The sequence below is a fragment of the Pelmatolapia mariae genome, linkage group LG1 (genome assembly GCF_036321145.2).
Source record: "Pelmatolapia mariae isolate MD_Pm_ZW linkage group LG1, Pm_UMD_F_2, whole genome shotgun sequence".
NCBI classification, from domain to species: domain Eukaryota; kingdom Metazoa; phylum Chordata; class Actinopteri; order Cichliformes; family Cichlidae; genus Pelmatolapia; species Pelmatolapia mariae.
The window spans coordinates 20,533,311-20,552,038 of NC_086227.1; the positions used below are offsets into that span (position 1 = coordinate 20,533,311).

The following is an 18,728-nucleotide window of genomic DNA, read 5'->3' on the forward strand; positions in this document are numbered from 1 at the left end:
TCAGCTCCCTTGTGTATATAGGGCTGAATAGTTAGCAAATTGGGGAAAATAGCTTATATTGTGTATGTAGATTTCTTCTTAGTTTCCCCATTTAACCATTTAAAGCCATGGAGGCTCTTCCCTCATCTTGTTTAGTTCTTTTTCTTCAATTTTGTCTGTAAAATTGGTTGTAACATTGAAATGCTCCTTAGATATTTTATTTCCTAGTAGTTTGAAAGACTTCTCAACACACTGCTGAAAGCTGGTATCGATGGCAGTCTAGCCGGTGATTATCTGTTGGACAGATGAGAGCAGACACAGCGGCCTATTTCATCTGCATGAATGTGTATGTGTCATTGAAAAACAATGTTGATGAGGGCCACGTAGGAGTAAAGTTGAGTCTTTCTTTTGCCTTTAATCTCTGATCACTCATCACAAATGCAGATCATGCAGCACTGCTCTATTTATATTGATGAGTATCCCACCAGCTGTTTTCTGAGAACACAACCAGACATGCAACTGTTGTCTTCAAGTTTCTTTGTTTTTTGTTGGCAGTTGTTGGCAAAACATGTTGCATATTATGCGAATGTGCCATCAATCTGTATTTTTTGGAAGTCTTTGTTGCATTGTTGAATAATAGTCAACAGTACTGTAAAGTTTGTAATACTGTGATGGAATTTCTTGAAAGTTTTCAATTCCTGTGCCCGTATTCGTTTTTAGATCTGATGCGTTAATCAGAGGTGTACACAAACAAAACTAAAACAACTACGTCAGACTCATGTGAAACGCATTGTTTAGGCAGTGACGCCCCCAATGTAACTGATTCACAACTCATTCTAGGTTCGATCGCAGTTGATCAATTTGTGGCCAGGAGTGTGAAGTGCCCATATCAGTAAATGCTGACACTCGGTGTTTATGTGTGCTCTCTTTTTAAGCTACTAGTGTAGAAAGCATGCCATGAATTTCTAGTGTCTATAGAATAATGGATTTCGCTTTGTCGCAATCAAAGTCTGTGATAAGTGCCAGATGACACTGGTTTGAAATATACTGAGAGCTTCTGAAGTGGGAATCTAATGTGTGCTTGGGTCATTGTGGGTGGCTTTAAAAATGAGTCACAAAAGAAGCGTGCACTTTAAATGGGAACCGCGAATAAGCCAACAAAAAGGTTTGAGATTGATTCATCAGTGTCCATGTGAGAAGGCTGAATTTTTCCGCAATAATAATAACAATAACAATAACCAAAACAAATATAACAAACTCAGGAAATGAGGGTGCATTGAGAAAAATGTGAAAGTGGTTGTCATGACACCCTAATCAGTGTTTGTTGAAATATTTTCCTGTGAACGAAAGTATTACACAGACAGAAAAAAGGTATTGTTATTTAGCAAATACTGAAAATACAAAAAATACTACAAATCAGTGATCCACATGTTGCTGAATAATAGCAGGTTACTGTCATGGCTGCCATCATCCCAACTCACTACTTCCAAATTTAGGATGAGGTCCTTAAGACGCTCCCTTGTTCACAAGAGATCGTTACAGCAGGTAGCTCCACATGTTTGATTTGGCAGATTTTTACACCTGATGCCCTTCCTGACACAACCCCAAATGGATTTATTGTTCCTCCTGGGATCAAACCAGGGAATTTATGCTTGTTAGGCAAAGGCAAAAAACATGACCAATACTGTGTTTACTGTTGCACACTGGTGTCTAATTTTATCAAAACAAAAAAATGAAAATTTTATAATTACAAATTTACCTGGAAAGATTTGTCAGAGCTCAACAACCCCTCTCTTGCACTGCTGCTATCATGCAGTTAGTAGCTTAGTTACCCGTTTCTGTAGTAATCATAGATGCCACAAAGTCTTTAGGCTTTTGTTTATATTACTCCAACTCCTGTTTTCACTTGTTAACAGGTAGCAAATGGTTGTCATGGTTTGTAGTTTTATCGTCAAGTGCTGATAATTTTAAGTGCTGTGTATGGCTTTCTTTTGTCGAAAATAGACAGGACAACACAGTCATGCAGTGGGGAGCACTGTTGACTCACAGCAAGAAAGTCGTGTGTTTGAATACTCAGGTTATCTGGAGGTTTCTGGTCAGAGTTTGCATGATCCCTCTCTGCTTGCATGGTTTCGCTCCAGGTACTGCAGCTTCCTTCCACAGTCCAAAGACCTCAACGTGAGCTTAATTAGTGAGTCTAAATTGGCCTTAAACATGTAAATTTGAGTATGAATGATTGTCTGTCTCTGTGTATCAGACTGGCAATCTGCTCAGAGTGTACCCCACCTTTCACCTGGCCATTTTTCGGTCCCGCGGACGGCAATCACTTTCTTGCAGACGATCACTTTCTAGCACAACACCTGGAGTTCAGGGGGCAAAACAATCGCATGAGTGCTGCTGTTTGACTGAGGAAGAATATAGTAGTCGTGGTAAGCCAATCACATGACCACTTCAAGATGACAAAGCAACAAGGTGATATAGTTTTTAAATTGTGTTGATAGGCCACATAAAACCAGAGTCATGATAAACAATATATACGCGTGTTTTTTCCTCAATAGTTTCGTCGCGTTTACTGTCTAAGCAGTGGCGGTCCTAGCCTGTTTGGCGCCCTGGGCGAACACTCCCTCTGCCCCCCCCCCCCCCCCCCCCCCCCCTCACACACACACACACACACACACACACACACACACAAAACATATTAAGGATTGTACATTAACATAAAACTGTTGTCAGAACCATACTGAATTTCACCAGAGAAACACACACACACACACATATATGAAGAGAGAGAGAGTATGCATAGTATGCAAACGACTACCAAACAGCCATCATAATTCGTCATACAATGAGAATAGGACAAATCAAGAAGTGACAATGACTAATTAATATTGTGCTGAACACAGTCCAAAAGATTCAGTAAGCTACATCAGTGTCTACTGTTTACTATCATAGCCAAGAGACTAACAAACGTAAACAGACGTTTTCACTATCCCTACTAATTGATGTTATCTTGTTGTATCTCTGTTTTGGTCAGTGCTATCCTCTATGCTGTTGCATGCTGGGGCAGCAGGTTGAGGGTCACAGACTAAATTAACTAATCCACAAGGCCAGCAATGTTGTGGGGATGGAGCTGGACTCTGTTAGGGTGGTGTCTGAGAGGTAGATGTTGTCCAAGATAAAGACAATGTTGGATAATACCTCCGACCCACTCCATGACATGCTGGCTAGTCACAGAAGCACATTCAGTGAGAGACTGAGATTACCAAAAAGCACCACTGACCGACACAGGAAATCATTCCTGCCTGTGGCCATCTCCTTGTAAAACTCCTCCATCTAACACACTGTGAACACTGCAATAGTTACACCCTTTTTACACACGCTCTTTTCTACTCTGGAATATTCTTGTCAATTTTCTTGATATTTATTTATAATCACCTCTGTTAATCCTTGATATTTATAATTGAGTGATCTGTATATATTAGTGCTATTTCTTAAATGTGTAAAATCTGTAACATAAGGTATTGTTTGGAGTTTAGTCTGTTACTGTTACTATTTTTACCATTTCTTCTTGGAGCAATTGTAACCCACATAATTTCCTTAGGGATTAATGAAGTATTCTGATTCTGATTGTTTCAGGATGACCTGCCATTATCCAATGACACATCTGCTTACCTGTATCTTTTGCTCGTTTCTCCTCCTCTTCTTTTCTCTTTTTTCTAAACTGAGCACCTGATGGCTTTGAACTTTTCTTGTCCATCTTCCATTGGTTTTAATTTTACACTCCGGTATGAACACCCACCCCCCAAGCCGAGGATCACCATAACATAACCTAATAGACCTACACCTTAGTTCACAGATTGGCTTTGTCTAGGGTTTATTTCTGGGATTTCGCACAACCCAGGATTCAAATCATGAATAGATAATGGGCTTGGATTTACAACATTATGAATGAAATGTTCTCTATTTGGAAGCAGCAGGGCCCCCTCGCCTGTCAACAGGTTGTGTGTGAGACTTTAAATCATCAAACTGTAAATTATACATTTTAAATTGTTATTGATCCCTTTACCCCTAGTCCTAAAGTGTATATTTATTTTCTTACTCTTCTTATATTTATTGTATGTTTACTTGCACTGCTGTAACTGGAGCCTCGTCGTCTCGTCTCTATATACTGTACTGTATGTAGCGGAGATGACAATAAAGTTTACTTTGACTTCAGCAGCAAGCAGGCGCACCGAGGGCTCTCGCGCTCACTTTTTGCGTATAGAATTTCGAAAAAACATCGTTGCAAATTATAAGTCTGTATCATAATGTCTGGTGTTTGTTGGTTTGTTTTTATTTTGTTTTATTTTGGGAGTTGGTTATTAGATGCTGCTCCAGCCAGCCAGTGAATCCTCCGCCGCCCCGCCCTCTCCTCCCTGTGCCGCAAGCAGCAGGCGCACCTCGCAAACGGAGGGCGCCCTTACTCCCAGCAATTGGGCGATAGAAAACCGATCGGTGCCTATGCCATTCCCAATATGCGCTGGCATGATGTCGGGGCAGCATGAGTACGAGTAAAAATTTTTTTTGCCGATGCCCGTGATGCCGCCCCGGGCAACCGCCCCTGTCGCCCGTATCAAAAAACGCTACTGAAAGCGCTAGCAAGATCTCTGCTTATGACCAAAAAAACCCTGCCCTTTCGTGTTGGTGGAAAAATGCACCATGTCGACCAATCAAAAAATGATATGGCAACATGACATTTGGTTGTTTAGAAAGAGGGGGAAGACGGCGAAAGAGAGAGAGAGAGAGAGAGGGGGCAGAAAAAGTGAGTGAGCGAGTTTTGAGATGTGAGAGATTTGTGACGTTTAGCGTGTGTGTAGTTAGTGTGTAGTATTGTGGATAGTTTTGTGTTGTGTGTCAGAACAATGAGGTGACTGCTGTCTCCAGGTAAAAAACAGGATGAGTGATACACCTGCTGCTTTCAGACCTGCAGGCATCAGGCTGTGATGTTCTCCTTTATAGTGGACAGAAATTATTATTTTTTTGAGTGGCACAAATAATTTGTGGCATCTTATTGAATGCAGAACACCTGATTGTTGTGTAAATAGTTTGAAATGGTTATAAAAAAAATGGCTGCAAATAACTTTGTTTGCAAAACTTGTGCATAGGATTTTAAAATTGATAATTTATATTTGCATTTAAAGTTATGAAATATGATTCAGTAAACATGTTTGTGGTTGTTACAGTAAAATATATAACTTTTTCTACTCAGATTTTATGTTTTTTGTCTGATTTTAGATCAATTGTGTTAATACAGTTTATCAAAATGAAAAAATAACTGTAAATTCAGACATGTGAGGTTGTGCTGAAAAGAATGATACCAAACAAGGCAAAGTAAATAGTTTTTAAAGGTGAAATGTAGAGGGAAAATCAAAAGTAGTGAAAAATGGCGAATTATACCCTGGACCCCAGAGGGTTAAAAAAATTCTTTTTAAGTAACGCAATAGTTACTTTTCAAGTAATTAATTACTTTTAGAATCTTGTAATTCAGTCACTAACTCAGTTACTTTTTTGAAGAAGTAACTAGTAACTACTTTTTCAAAGTAACTTGCCCAACACTGGTCAGGGCTGATATCAGAACTGATTTATACCTACTACTTGTACTGATAGGGTGATAAAATCAAATTCTTTATTTATAAGGTATTTATGCACTTCTTGGTGCATGCCTATATGCTGAAAAGTGAACTGTTTTTGAGGTCTTACTAATTTTAAAGATAACATTGTGAATTGAGTACACAGAGTTCTAGTGGAAGTGAAAGTCAAAGATTTTCTCAGTGGAGATCAGAGAGTGTTTATAAGGACTGCATGGCACAAAGCCAGCCTATTCCTTCCTCTGCAGGTAAAAAAGGAAACTCGGACCAATGTGATAGTAAAGCCAGCTGACCAACCTTAAAGTAAGGACTGACACCGGGTGCAAAGGTGGAGAAGCTTTTCCACTGACATCTTCCTCTGTGCGTTGGCTTGCTGTTGACATGTGGAGAGCTGTCAGCATGTCCTCTGGTGATGATGCTTCAAGGCTGGGAGCTTTAAACATTGCCCTAATGTGAGGCAGAGACAATCTGGCAATTACTGGAACTTGTGTAATTCCTAAAGAGGTGCTAATCTGATTGGAAATGTGGTCAATTATACAATATAAACATGCAGAAAGATGATTGAGTGGATGGTGAATTGTTCCAACAGCTCTAGAGCACACACCCAAAATTGAAAAACTAGAAGTTAAACATTTTTCATTAAAATACAACCAGAAGCACTGAAGAAAGCAACACAGCGGCATTAGTTTCTTGCCTGAGAGATACCTGGCAGAAAGTAAAGCTTTGAAAAAAACAAAAAAACAAAAGCAGGAAATAATTAAAAGACTAAAGCGAGTGGTCAACACTTAGAGTTTCTCTCTTTGAGCTGCCAAAGACAGTCCCAGTTTCTTACATGGCCCCTTGGGTAAATGTATTTACCAGCTCAGTTTATGCTAAAAGTTACTGTGTAGCATTTCAGAAAGGTCTGCAGTTATGACGTATCTATACTAAACAAGATGTCAGAAAAGCACTAAACAACTAAACAGGAAAGGCAGGTATTTACAGAAAGGAAAAAACAAAAAATAACGTGAAACTATATAAATAAAAATCAAAACTGGAACCAAAACTCTACCGCCTGCTTATCTCTCACCTGCCAGGGACACCTTATGGGAATTTTTTTAGGTCAAGACTATTGATAATGTAGAATCTGCAGAGCAAACAGATACATTTTTATTGGATTTTAAAGATTAGTTATGGTCTAACCGTGACATTTTGTGATGTGTAGTTAAATATAGCTCTTGATGGAGATTTATGAAATGCTCGCAAAGATGTGATGCTATCAGAAATGTTTTTATTCGCTTCTATTTACTGCCCGCTATGCTTTCCTACCACAGTGTGTGTGTGCGTCTAGAAAACACTATCAGCTATGGCTATAACACCTTAAACCTCTCCCACTGCTGCTTGATGATAATCTTTGCTCTGAAGTGTTTGAGAAGCCGATCGAACAAGAGTGAGAGTGTGCTGAATGTTTGACAAGGTTTCATTATTTTCGCTGTAATGTTTATTGTAAAAAGAAATTGATCATTTTTATATTTAATGTTTAAATATTAGATTGGTTCCCAGCCTTTAGGCCAAATGTCTTATTCATATACAGCTTATAGGAATGTTTACATTACATAAAATGCACGCCCTACATAGACTGCATATAATAGTTGCAGTTTCTCCTTTAAGGCTCCATCTGGTTGAAATTTTGATTGAAGAAGCATATTTGTTGTAGCTGTGTGCGACTTTTAATTTCAGCAACTTTCCGAAGGCTCTTTTCCCTATTCATTGCTCCACATCTCCTCTGGTGGATTCACATGTCAAAATGACGACAATGAAATATATTCCTGGAAAACAGAGAGTGTCTTGTGGCAAGACAACTACCTCAGCTTCACATCTCTCTTGAAATTGGCTGCCTCTGGCATCAACTGTTCTGTTTTGTGCTGGCTTGTTAGTGTGAAGGTTCAGTGTTGGTGCGCCCTTCTGTTTTGGTGTTTCAAGTGTGACTACAGCCACAGCTACTTGTTCCAAAATGTAGAATATGAAGAGTTACAGGTCAGATTCAGATGTTCCAATGGGCTAGATTTGGCCTGCAGGTCTTTAGTTTGACAAACATTCTAAAGCAGCATTTGATTTTGAATGGTTTTGTCTCTAATTTTAAGGTTCCTAATGTAAAACAAAGAACCTTTAGACGCATCTAAACACATTTCATAATTATCTTTTATCTTATTATTATGATAATATTTCTTTTGTACAAAAAACCCTTTAAATATGTGAACTTTTATTGTCAAAGGAAATTAATGCACGTATGACTAAGTTCTTCATTTTTAAATCTGCTGATGTAAATCAAGGTTGTTGTGTTTTTTTGCTTTGTCAGCATCACATTCTTGAAATGAACGGCATTCTTTCCTTTCATAAATCATAATCACTGTTAAGTGGCACCAGTCTGTTTGTAGCCTCCTCACTTTGATGCCTTTGGTGTCTTATTATAACAGGAGATGTTACTGGTACTTCTTTACATCAAAGTGGATTTCTGTTGAATTACCCTTTCAGCAGCAGGTGTGCTTTGGAGCAGGAATCTGAAGCAGCATGACAGTCCAGCTGTGCCCTGGGCGTGAAAAGATGGTTGCTACGAAGAAGAAAAAAATTGCAGAATGCCATTGTCTTGGAGATTGTGCCAAGGAGGACACACATTTTGTATCTGCAAAAAACACAACAACAAAAACAACTGCATTCACAATGCATTGTGAAAGGGATAAGGGTGTTTAGGTGAAAAATGTTGGTGTTAAAAACTACTCTGAACACATAATTATACAAACGTGACCTTTTTGCATTTGGATGTTTGCTGGCTTTTCCCCCCCTCTTCTCATACTGTTTCAATAGCGTTTGCTTTTACTTTTGCAAACTGCAAGGGAATGAACACAACTGCACTTGTCATGCAGTCAGAGTATTATAGAGGACACTTAACATTTACACAATACCACACAGTGTCTTCTTCAGCCAGCAACAGCTATGATACAATTTCAAAACGATTCTGTCTAGCCATTGACTTTAGACTGTGGAGTGGTAACATTGTGATATCAGCAGCTGCCTGAAAGGTGCTACTTGTTTCTGCTGCCAGCTGGGAAGGCTTTGCCCAGTTATGCCAGATGGCCCCAGTAGAAATTTGTTGCAGCGGTAATTCACCTCTGCTCAGTGTAGTTATTTTCACTTCATCATTTTAGGGCTCCCAATAATATTGGTCTTGCAAGTAAATTGGCTTATTTTCACCCAGCTGCACGAGGCACTGTGGAAAAAATCAAAGCCTGCTATAGTGTTTAGAAAATAAAGGTAGTTGTAGCTGTGTAGTTGGTGAACTTTACTGCCTTTAACTACAGAACAGTTGGCATTGCAGAACAGTTTTTCCACCCCGGTGCAGCATTTTTTATTTTCATTCATTTATTCATTTTTTTTTTAAATACGTGGTTTTAAAATAGATTTTATCATTTGCATTTACATGTTATGATATGAATGTGATGCTGAAGGTATTACATAAACATACATGTTTGTTTTTGTAGTTAAAGTACATTTTCTCAGTATAGATCAGATCTGGAAGTTGATACATACATACACTACAGCAGAACACTAAAAGAGACGTGTAATACTGTGGAGTCTCTGAACAGTGATTACATGAGGGGAAGAAAAGAAAAATCTGGAAAGATACATTTGCACTGTGGATTGCACCTTTTTTTTTCGTTTGCATTTGAACTGTATTCTTTGCAGTTTTTCCTGCAAATTGGTTTAAAAGGCCCAGAAAGATAAAATATGGTAATTCTACTTTCTCTAGCTGGTCTTTTTATTCATTTATGCTTCCTCACTTCCATAGCTCTGCACCACTGGTGAATGTGTGTGGGATATGCCCTGGAGCTGGTTGCTATGGTAAAAAACCATGGCGTAAAATATGAAGTTTTTGAGCAACAAGCTTGTGTGTTTGTGTAACAGCAGTGTAATCAGAAATCATGTTTTAAGGCCATATCCATAGATACTGTCATATACATATACTGTGGCATTAACAGATTCTCATTTAATCTCTTTCCAAGTTTATAAAAAAACGACGTCATATATGTGAAAATAATTCCTGTAAGTTAAACTTCACTGTTTTAATGCTTGACCCCACAGCTTTTATACTCCTTGACCCCACAGCTTTTATACTCCTTGATCAGTATGACTTCAAAAAGGACAGTTGTCCTTAATATGGTGATTTCAAGCACACAGTGGCTGTGTGCACAGGAGCACCACCCAAATGCTGCTACAATCAAATGTTTTCAAAGGACAGCCAGTCAGAAAGGGAGGTGAACTACGATAACTTGATTCAGTTGATCTCCCAGCTGCTATATTCAGTATATGATAAATAGTAATGTATTCATAAATAAGTGAGAAGTCAGAAATTCTTTGTTGAACAACACCTCAACTCAGATTTTCCACTCAGAAAGTTGGACCACATCAACATACCGAGTTAGCAATCCAAGATGGCAGCACTGAAAATAAACAGTACTGTAAAGTTTTAAATCTGTACTGCCACTGTTGTGTATTTTTGATTCACTAAATAAGTGATATGTAACACACTGATTAGTCTATATCCATGACGAAGCACAAAAAAGGTTTTATAAAGTATTGCTATTGATATTTGAATGGCTCTACTAAGAGCCAAATGTTCTTTTTCTGATATGTGCTAATTCGAGTTCTAACACCAGAGTTCTGAGGTATCTTGAACATGCCATAGGGCTTTTCTGAGCCAGTATGGCTTATCACTGGGTTGAACAGACAACCCATGTGGCATAAGACCCAGGTTTGACTCCACCCTGAGGCCATTTAGTTTCTCCTAGTGTTTCTGTCTTCTCTCCACTGTTCTATTGCAATGAAGGTTTAAGAGCCAATTTAAAAACAGTAAAGATAAGAACCCAGAAATTAGCATCATTAGTGGAGTCAGAAAAATTCAAAATGACATCAAGGGGATGGCAGCATCCCGGCAGCCCCCGGTAATCATGGTCAAACACTTGGTAATAGCAATTCCAGGGTGATCCTGAGCTCCTGGTGAATGGGTTCAAGCCCACAAAGGTCCATACATGGGTGGCATGGTACTGTGTAATTATGCAACCCTCATCCATGAGCAGACTGAGTGTGAGCATGCAGTCTTATCTCGATCTTTCCTTTCATCATCTTCATCATCAACATATAGTTGTTTATAGCGATTAAAAAAATACATTGTAGCTGTTAATTAGGAGGTTCAAAGGAAGGTTGAAATTGTTGTCACCATAGCCTCATCCACACATGGACTGCTAAACTCTGAAAGAGAAAACAAGGTTAGACTAAGTCACTAACTTAAGAATAAAGGTTAGAATAAAGAATAAAGGTTTAAACTCAGAAGACCAACTCAAACTCCCCTCAGCTGCCACCCCATGTGGGAATGAAAAGAGTGAAGTGGAAGTGAGTGCAGTCCTTATATAATGTGTGCCAGGTGAGTTCAATTAAGGGACAAACTCCAGAGCCAATCAGTGGTGAGAAAGTAAAAGGGGAAACAAGGTAAGTCTGGTGAGGTGAAGGAGAGTGCGGAAAAGGGTAAATAAAATAAAAATCTTTACAACAGTAGCTGTATTTACTGATTATTATTTAATATACTGATTAAGAATGTTGATATATATTGATATTTGGTGAACAGCAAAGGGAAAACAGCAAATATTTAAAGAACAGATTGAGTTGTGCTGATAGACTCAGTGTCACATTTACAAATAAAACACTATCTGATAAATGCAGATAATGTAAAAGAAGCCAATATTCTACAGCCAGAGCAAATATGAGCAGTTGTTCTCACCACTTATATTGTTTTATTTAACAATAGTTTGCACATTCTCCCTGTGTGTGTGTGTGTGTGGGGGGGGTTTCTCCAGGGTAGTCCAGCTTCCTCCCACAGTCCAAAGACATTCAGCTAGTGGGGTTAGGTTAACTGGTGATTCTAAATTGCACATAGGCGTGAATGCGAGTGTGAATGCGAGTGTGAAAGGTTGTCTGTCTCTCTGTGGTCGCCCTGTGAAGGACTGGCAATCTGTCCAGGGTGTACCCCACGTATGCCAGCTGGGATAGGCTCCGATCCCCCCACGATGCTGAATTGGATAAGTGGAAGAAAATGAATGGACTGAAAACTTCTTTTTTTTAAAATATATATATTTTTATTTATTTCTATTAACCCTGCTTTGTTCACTTTTTAAGCTGTCTTTAACTGTGTCCCTGACACACAGATAGATACTGGCTTGGAAACACAGTATGTTGCGAAGACCAAGTGATTTGTTTTTTTCACTGGCGGTTTTTAATGTGTGATGATGTTTTTAATGTTTAATGAGATTCTCACAGTACCGATTAGCTGAAGTCCAAAGTACAGAATTTTTTTTCTGTAATGATTAAGGGGTGTAAAAATGTTTGGTCCACTGACGTGATTAGGTTAGATAAAACAAGACCAGTCAGCATTTCATACTGCTCGGTCTCCAGCACATCCTTTTTTGTGTACAGCTAAATGTTTGTTTGTTTTTTTTGGTAAACCAATAGTTCCAAACTTTTTTCATATAACATACCCACACTTCTTTTTGCTACTTTTAGCTGTTTACCATATTTGATATTTTTCAGATGTCAGCTCATCATTTACTCTTAATGAATATGTTTACAGTACCTAAACATTCAACAATCACTGTAAGCAGCTTTAACTGTTAATGCTTAACTTTAAGGTTGATTATTTCTTGAATAGCATTTTCACTACCTTTAGTTACTAGACCTAACCTAACAGTTGTTAATTATGTAACAAGAAATCTCAACTTACTGTCCATAAGCTAGCAATTGCTGCTCATTTTAATCTCATATTTATGTTTGTATCTTAATCCCTAGTGCATTTCTATTGTTTGTTTTAACTTGTGTAGATTAATCTAATTCTGAAAAGCTATAATTTGTATATTTCAGGTAAGTCAAGCTATTAGTACCCACACTTACTTCACTTGCACTCCTGTACTTGTACCCCTGCATGGTAATAACTGCTGTAAATGGTAAAGAGTAGGGAAAATTCAGTAATGGCAGCAGATGAATGAAGATATATGAATGGAAAGACATGAAATTGATATTGTGAGTTGCATTATCAACGACCGATACCACTGAAATGCTGTTGAGAAAGACCTTTGTTTTGTTTTGCTTTTACTTTTATGACCTTCATAAAATAGAAATCCTAGATTGAAATTTAATGTCACTGACTTTTATTGCATTTTCCACAATTTTCCACAACTCCAGACTATAGTTGATATTACATTTTCACTTCTCCAGCACTCTAAAGACACCCTAATACTTTTCTAATGGGTATATTAATTATTTTAAGTTATGTGACGCTGGTCAAAACCATATGGAAATTTGCAGATTCTTCAGGCCTGCAATTCAAAAAGTTGTGCTATTCTGCAGCACCTCCATGTGTCCATGATTCATCACTACACCCTCCTGTCTGAGTTTGGCGAGTCCCCCTGTTGGCCAAGAAAAATAAACCCTGCCACTGACTGCAGCATCTCAGTAATGTGCACTGCAGGCTCAGCCAGATGTTAATTAATCATAGCTATGGCAACTAGCGAGGTGGTAATGCATTTGTATTTGAGTTTGTGCGTGTGTGTCTTTTCCTGACGTAGATATTGTGGTTAAATAGCCTAGCAGTGAGCTTTTAAGTGGTAATTAGTCTCAGCTGTTGCCATGGTCACAGGAATGAACCAGTGGAGGTGTGTGTGTGTGTCACAGGAGGCAGTGTGACAAATAGAGAACAAGAGCATCTTATGCCTCCTCATAAAGACGCTGAGTTAGGATGTGATGTGTTCACAGCAGTCCCTCCAGTTTTTGGTTTACATACACAAATTAAAATCATTCATAAGGACTGCCAGGAGTCGCAGTGACACAGTCAGCCTTAGTTTCCATGGGAAGGCATTTCAGTTTGAACACGAATTCAATGTGAATCAGCTGACTGTTTGTTCATGTGTTGCTTATGAGGAGCAGAACAAAGGGCAGAAGACAAAAAAAAAGCGCTGCCATTTAAAGCTACAGTTGCTTTTTTATTTGATTTCCAGCATCATGTAGCTCACCATTTCCTGCTTTTATCTACAGTAAATTGCTGTATTTAATTACTGGGGAGTGGGGGTGGGGTTGGGTCTGAATTAGAAGTGATGGCACTGCAAAAACTAATTTGTGAGTGAAAGATAAGACCTAAAGAAGACAGAGAAGTGCGAGCAAAATATTGCTTAGAAACGGTGAGTCACATACATTTAATCCACTAAAGATAGATACAGGACTCACACACTGTATAGCACCTGACAAAATGACACTCTCATTTAACATCTCTGCCTCTCTGCTGTCTTTCTGTCAGCAGGGTGTGAGGTATGTGCGCACGTCAATGTGTGTGTGTAATTCCTATCACACTGTTTGAACCAAGGGCAGGGCTTCAACCTCAGACAGGAAAAATCACAGCAAAGTCATACCTGGGAGTACGCTTTTCTCAGCTTGGGAAAAATTCAATGACTGCACTGAAAGTGTAAGAGCTGGAAAATCACACAGAGGAAAAATGTAGGAAACAACTCATCTGTCCACACTGGGTTTTGTGTCTCTTATAAGCTGTGCATCTCTGTCTGTATCCCTTGGATACAACACAGTTTAGCAAAGCTGGAGACATATAGAGTGAGGGATTTGTTTGATGTCTGGGGTTTATTAAGGCAGTGTTTGTGTGATCTTTAGCAAACATCTCAAATGCCTGTCTGTTTTGCTTTGGGGCTTAAAGCTTTTAAAAAACATTTTTGCTACATTTTTCTTGTTGGTTTCTTTCACAGCGGTGATGCTGGTAAACCTCGCTCCATAAAGGCACAATAGACAGGGCATCTAACTGATGCAAATTTGCAGCTTCCACCCATGCTTAGTCAGACAGACATATTTCAATACACTCATAAGAGATTAAGCTACTATTTAGGACTTCTTTTTCTTTCTTTCTAAAATGTCCATTTGCATCCACAATGTGCACGTGTGCATGTATTTACAGTTTACCAGTGCACAAATAAAGCTTTTCTGTGGTTTGGAGGATGGAAAAGAACTTTAGTGTATTGAAGCAGTCCATCTGGTTCCCTCACTGGGACACTGGGACACTGTTTCATCCAGCATGACATTTTCTAATCCAAATCATGTTTTATGCATGCCCTCTGATGGCCACTGAACAATGAGATAGAAGGACTTATGTTGATACAAGAACTGTGCATGTGTATTTGTGTATGTATATTTGTGTGTGTGTGTCCCACATGCTGATTCCCCGGTGTGTCCCCAGTTTTACACTAGTTCTAAAGATGGAGAAGAACCAATACTAAAAATGTTGCTATTATAAATGTAACCAAATTATGAAATTGTGAATTTAGATTCTCCACGTTTTACATCTAAGTAAGAGTAAAAAAACACTGCATTGCCTGCTTTTGGGGAATCAATAGAAGGTGCATGTTAGATTCAGTCACTGCTGGGCGCAAGCAGTTGTGCTCATTCACTTTTTATTCTTTTCATGTGTAAGCTCACACACAGTTTCTCACTGCGTTTCTGAAGCCGTGAGATTTACTTTTCAGTCACACTCACAAACACACACATAGTCTCTGTTTCTCTCTCCCCCTCTCTTCCTCAAAGATTTACAACACCCCTTAAAAGAAAGATGCCACTGTTTATACAAAATGCCTCACAGCAACCTTCAGAGGGAAGCTTTTTTGGTTTTTAGCCGCTTGCTGTCGCTCTCGATTTCTTTGAATATCTGTAGGAGTAAAAAAAAAAAAACCTGAGGAGTCTCCATCTACATCCATCTATAAATAATTCTATCATCCGGCGAATTGCAGCTGAGCGTCAGGCTGCTGCTGATTCGTATCAGGCCTCGCTCGGCCTCTTGCAGACTCAAAGAGGGAGTTTTCTCGCAGTTAGTTAACACGTGTAGTCAGCTTTTCCGACAGTGTGTTCCACAGGAATTATCCAGCTCTTTTTACTGGGTTTATTGTAAAATTGAACAATCAAATGTTATCTGATTATGACTGAGATTTTTTCTCAAGTACATGGAAGTAGTTTGATTATGCTATCTGCCCTCTTCCATGAGTGATAAGAGGGAACAAAAGGTTGTCTGCTTGCTTTCTTGCAATCTTTTGTTAGAGCGATTTTCTATTATATGCACTAATAGAAACCAGTTTGTTGTAGAGCTGTTTTTCTTCTGCCAGTCATGCCTTCATGTGTAAATTCAGCATTGTCCTATTATTCAGAAGCTCTTGACAAAGAATGGTTGACAGTCAAGCATGGCTGAGCTTCCGCAGCCCTTTCTTTCTCTGCAACATCAAGTTGTACTTACTCACAAGATGTTGCACCATCTGATGTCCATTGAAGGCTTGTTACTCTACTGTTTTATCTTGCATAATTAAAGCTCTTAATCCTGATGCATGCAGGGCTTTTTTTTTTAAGTTTACACCAACGTATTGGCTACACAATCCCTTGGCTCTCCAGAACGTGGCAGCTCCCTTGTGTGATGACATAATGTGGATCCACTCAGTGACTCACTCCTTAGCTGAGGCCTAATTACCTCCTTCAGAGCCCTCAATTCAGGGTTGACTACGTCATAAAAGTCTCGAAAAGCTGCAGGAAAATACAGCTTTCTCTAGTCACAATCTGGAGGGCTACAAATGCTGCACAGCACAGCAATTTTTTTTTGTTTTTAATGGTGCATACAGACAGCTCCTGGGCTAGATTTTTGTGATAAGGTTATCAACCACTCCTGAACGGATCGCCTCTAAAGCTGGACAAAACCATGTCAGTTTATAAATAATGGAAACCAGGCGTGACCTCTGTAACATGCTGTTATGTAACAACTTAGAGAAATGATTTGCACAGTGAAACTTTAAAAGCATAAATTTGCCAAAATACTTGTCCACTGTTGGCAATCAACTATCACCACCTATGCTGTACATTCTACGCATTCTTCCCAAATAAACTCGTAAATTTCCAACTTTGGAAGTTGTACAGTGCGCTAAACACTTTATATTTTTGGGAGGATAGGAATGCAACTGCTATGGTTGTGTACTTTGGCACCAGCACAAGGATTTAAATCTCAAAAGTGCTGAAAACAGCCCGATTCTCTTGCACGTTAGAAGCGATGTCTTCACTGCATTCAGTGGTTCATGGAACTGTTGCATTTGAGCACCGTGCTTTTTGGTTGATTGTTTATGTCACTCATCAGTTAACTTATGACCTGCACGGCTGATGATCAGGCTACTATATTATTAAGGCCGTGCACTCCGCAGCTGTGCTTCAGCCAGTCTGACGAAGGCAAGCAGATACAGGCCAGAGATCTATTTTCACATCAGTGTGCCTTCTATGCCAGGACCATTATTATAATTACTGATGCTGTCTGGCCTCCTGTTACCAACAGTAAAATGCCTCTGGGAAGAACTCTGCACAAATTCTGGACTTAAAAAAATTTAATTTAAAAAGAGGATCTTATCATTTGGTTTTTAATGCGGTAATGGTTGTAAAGCCAGGGGGAAAAGATGAGGAACATGATGGAAGAATGGATGGAAGAAGGAAAGAAAGAAAGACTGTTTGCTGTAGTTTGGCTGCAAAAATGTAAAGTCACTAGGAAAGTCAGGCCTCTCAGGACCAGCGCCAGACTTCAAAGTCTTCCTCTCAGCATCAAATATTTATTACAGTCCTGTGCTTACACCTGTTCCTTAGTGGGGTTACTTGTTTTATTTACTTCCACTTTTATCACACCAGCTGACTTGCAGGGAGCACACCATTAACCACGGAGTGAATTAACAGTTCAGTTTATTGACTGTCTTTGACATTTACCTCCTTACCAAGGCTTACAATGCAATGCCAGTTTGCTATACATTATAAATCTCTTGTGCTCTCCTTCTTGGACCCGAGGTGTACGTGAGTCAGTGCCTTGCTCGTGGGCTCAGACAGAGCTGTGCCATTACTGTGTTGTCTTTCCACCAAGATACTGTTACCAGGAAGATAATGCAGGCTGGCATTCTTGGACATTTATGGAAAGAGAGAAGGAAGAAGAAAGAAAAAGAGGAGAAAAGAAGGCAGAGAGGAAACTGGGAGCAACCGGGGACCAATGCAATTACAATAATTGTATTTTCAAATGAATTGCAAAACTCAAAACCCAGCGTCTTGTGGGCTGTGAGGAAAAACTACTACTATCTCGTTCTTTTTTCTTTAAAAGAAAAAGACCTGGAGTTTTTTTTGAAGTGGAATGATGATTGTGTAATTTGCAGAAGAAACAGCAGCAGCCTTACTGCCCAATTCAATATAATTCAAACAGTCAACGTTTCACCTGGTGGTTTGATGTAGCAACATGTCACTCCTTTTCCAGCGCCAAATAACAAGCTTCCACGTTCAACAGGAAACCAGAATTCTCCTTATATTCTCGGCCTTCATAAAAAACATACACAAACATTTTGCCTACCATTTATTTAAACATTGTTTGTGGTTTCTGACGTTGTTGGGAAAGGACTACATGAGGGATCGATCTGTGTGGAATTTTCTGAAAGCTGATATATTTTACTGTTGACTGAAACATAAACAACAGGCAAGGTGAACCACCTTTGCAACATGACATTTTGGAAAGGCCATACCATTACAGAATATAATCAATCTTTTCACTGTGCTTTCAGTAAAGCAGCTGCAGTGTGCTTTAATGCTATTGGCTGTACAAGAGGATCAAATATGTATTTATTCATTTATTTGACTGACCGGTTGTATTTCAGACTTTCTGTCAGTTTTAGTTATATAAGGCATGTTGTTAATACGCATGCTGATTTCTGTCATCCCACTAACTAATTTTTCTTTACGTGTAGAAACACAAAGAGTGAGAAATCATAAGCAGAATTCATGTTGTAATAACAAGCAGGGTGCTATGTTTGAAGAACATTAAATCCAAGTCATTCATTTTTATTTTTCAAGGAGCCAAATTCTGTCAAAATTATTTTTAACAGATCTTTTGTCATGGACTTATTTCTCAGCTGGTTTTTTTTTCTACCAGTATTCCCTGTGGTGTTTGTTTTTAGACTTGCAATGAATAATTGAGGGACGATGCTTGAAAGCCCTTAA

At 38.9% G+C, this 18,728-nt stretch overlaps 1 protein-coding gene across 2 annotated transcripts in view; it reads left to right on the plus strand.

Moving 5' to 3' along the window:
* Positions 1–18,728, plus strand: part of tub (TUB bipartite transcription factor) — a 60,732-nt gene that overhangs the window by 9,022 nt on the left and 32,982 nt on the right. The window lies entirely within an intron of this gene.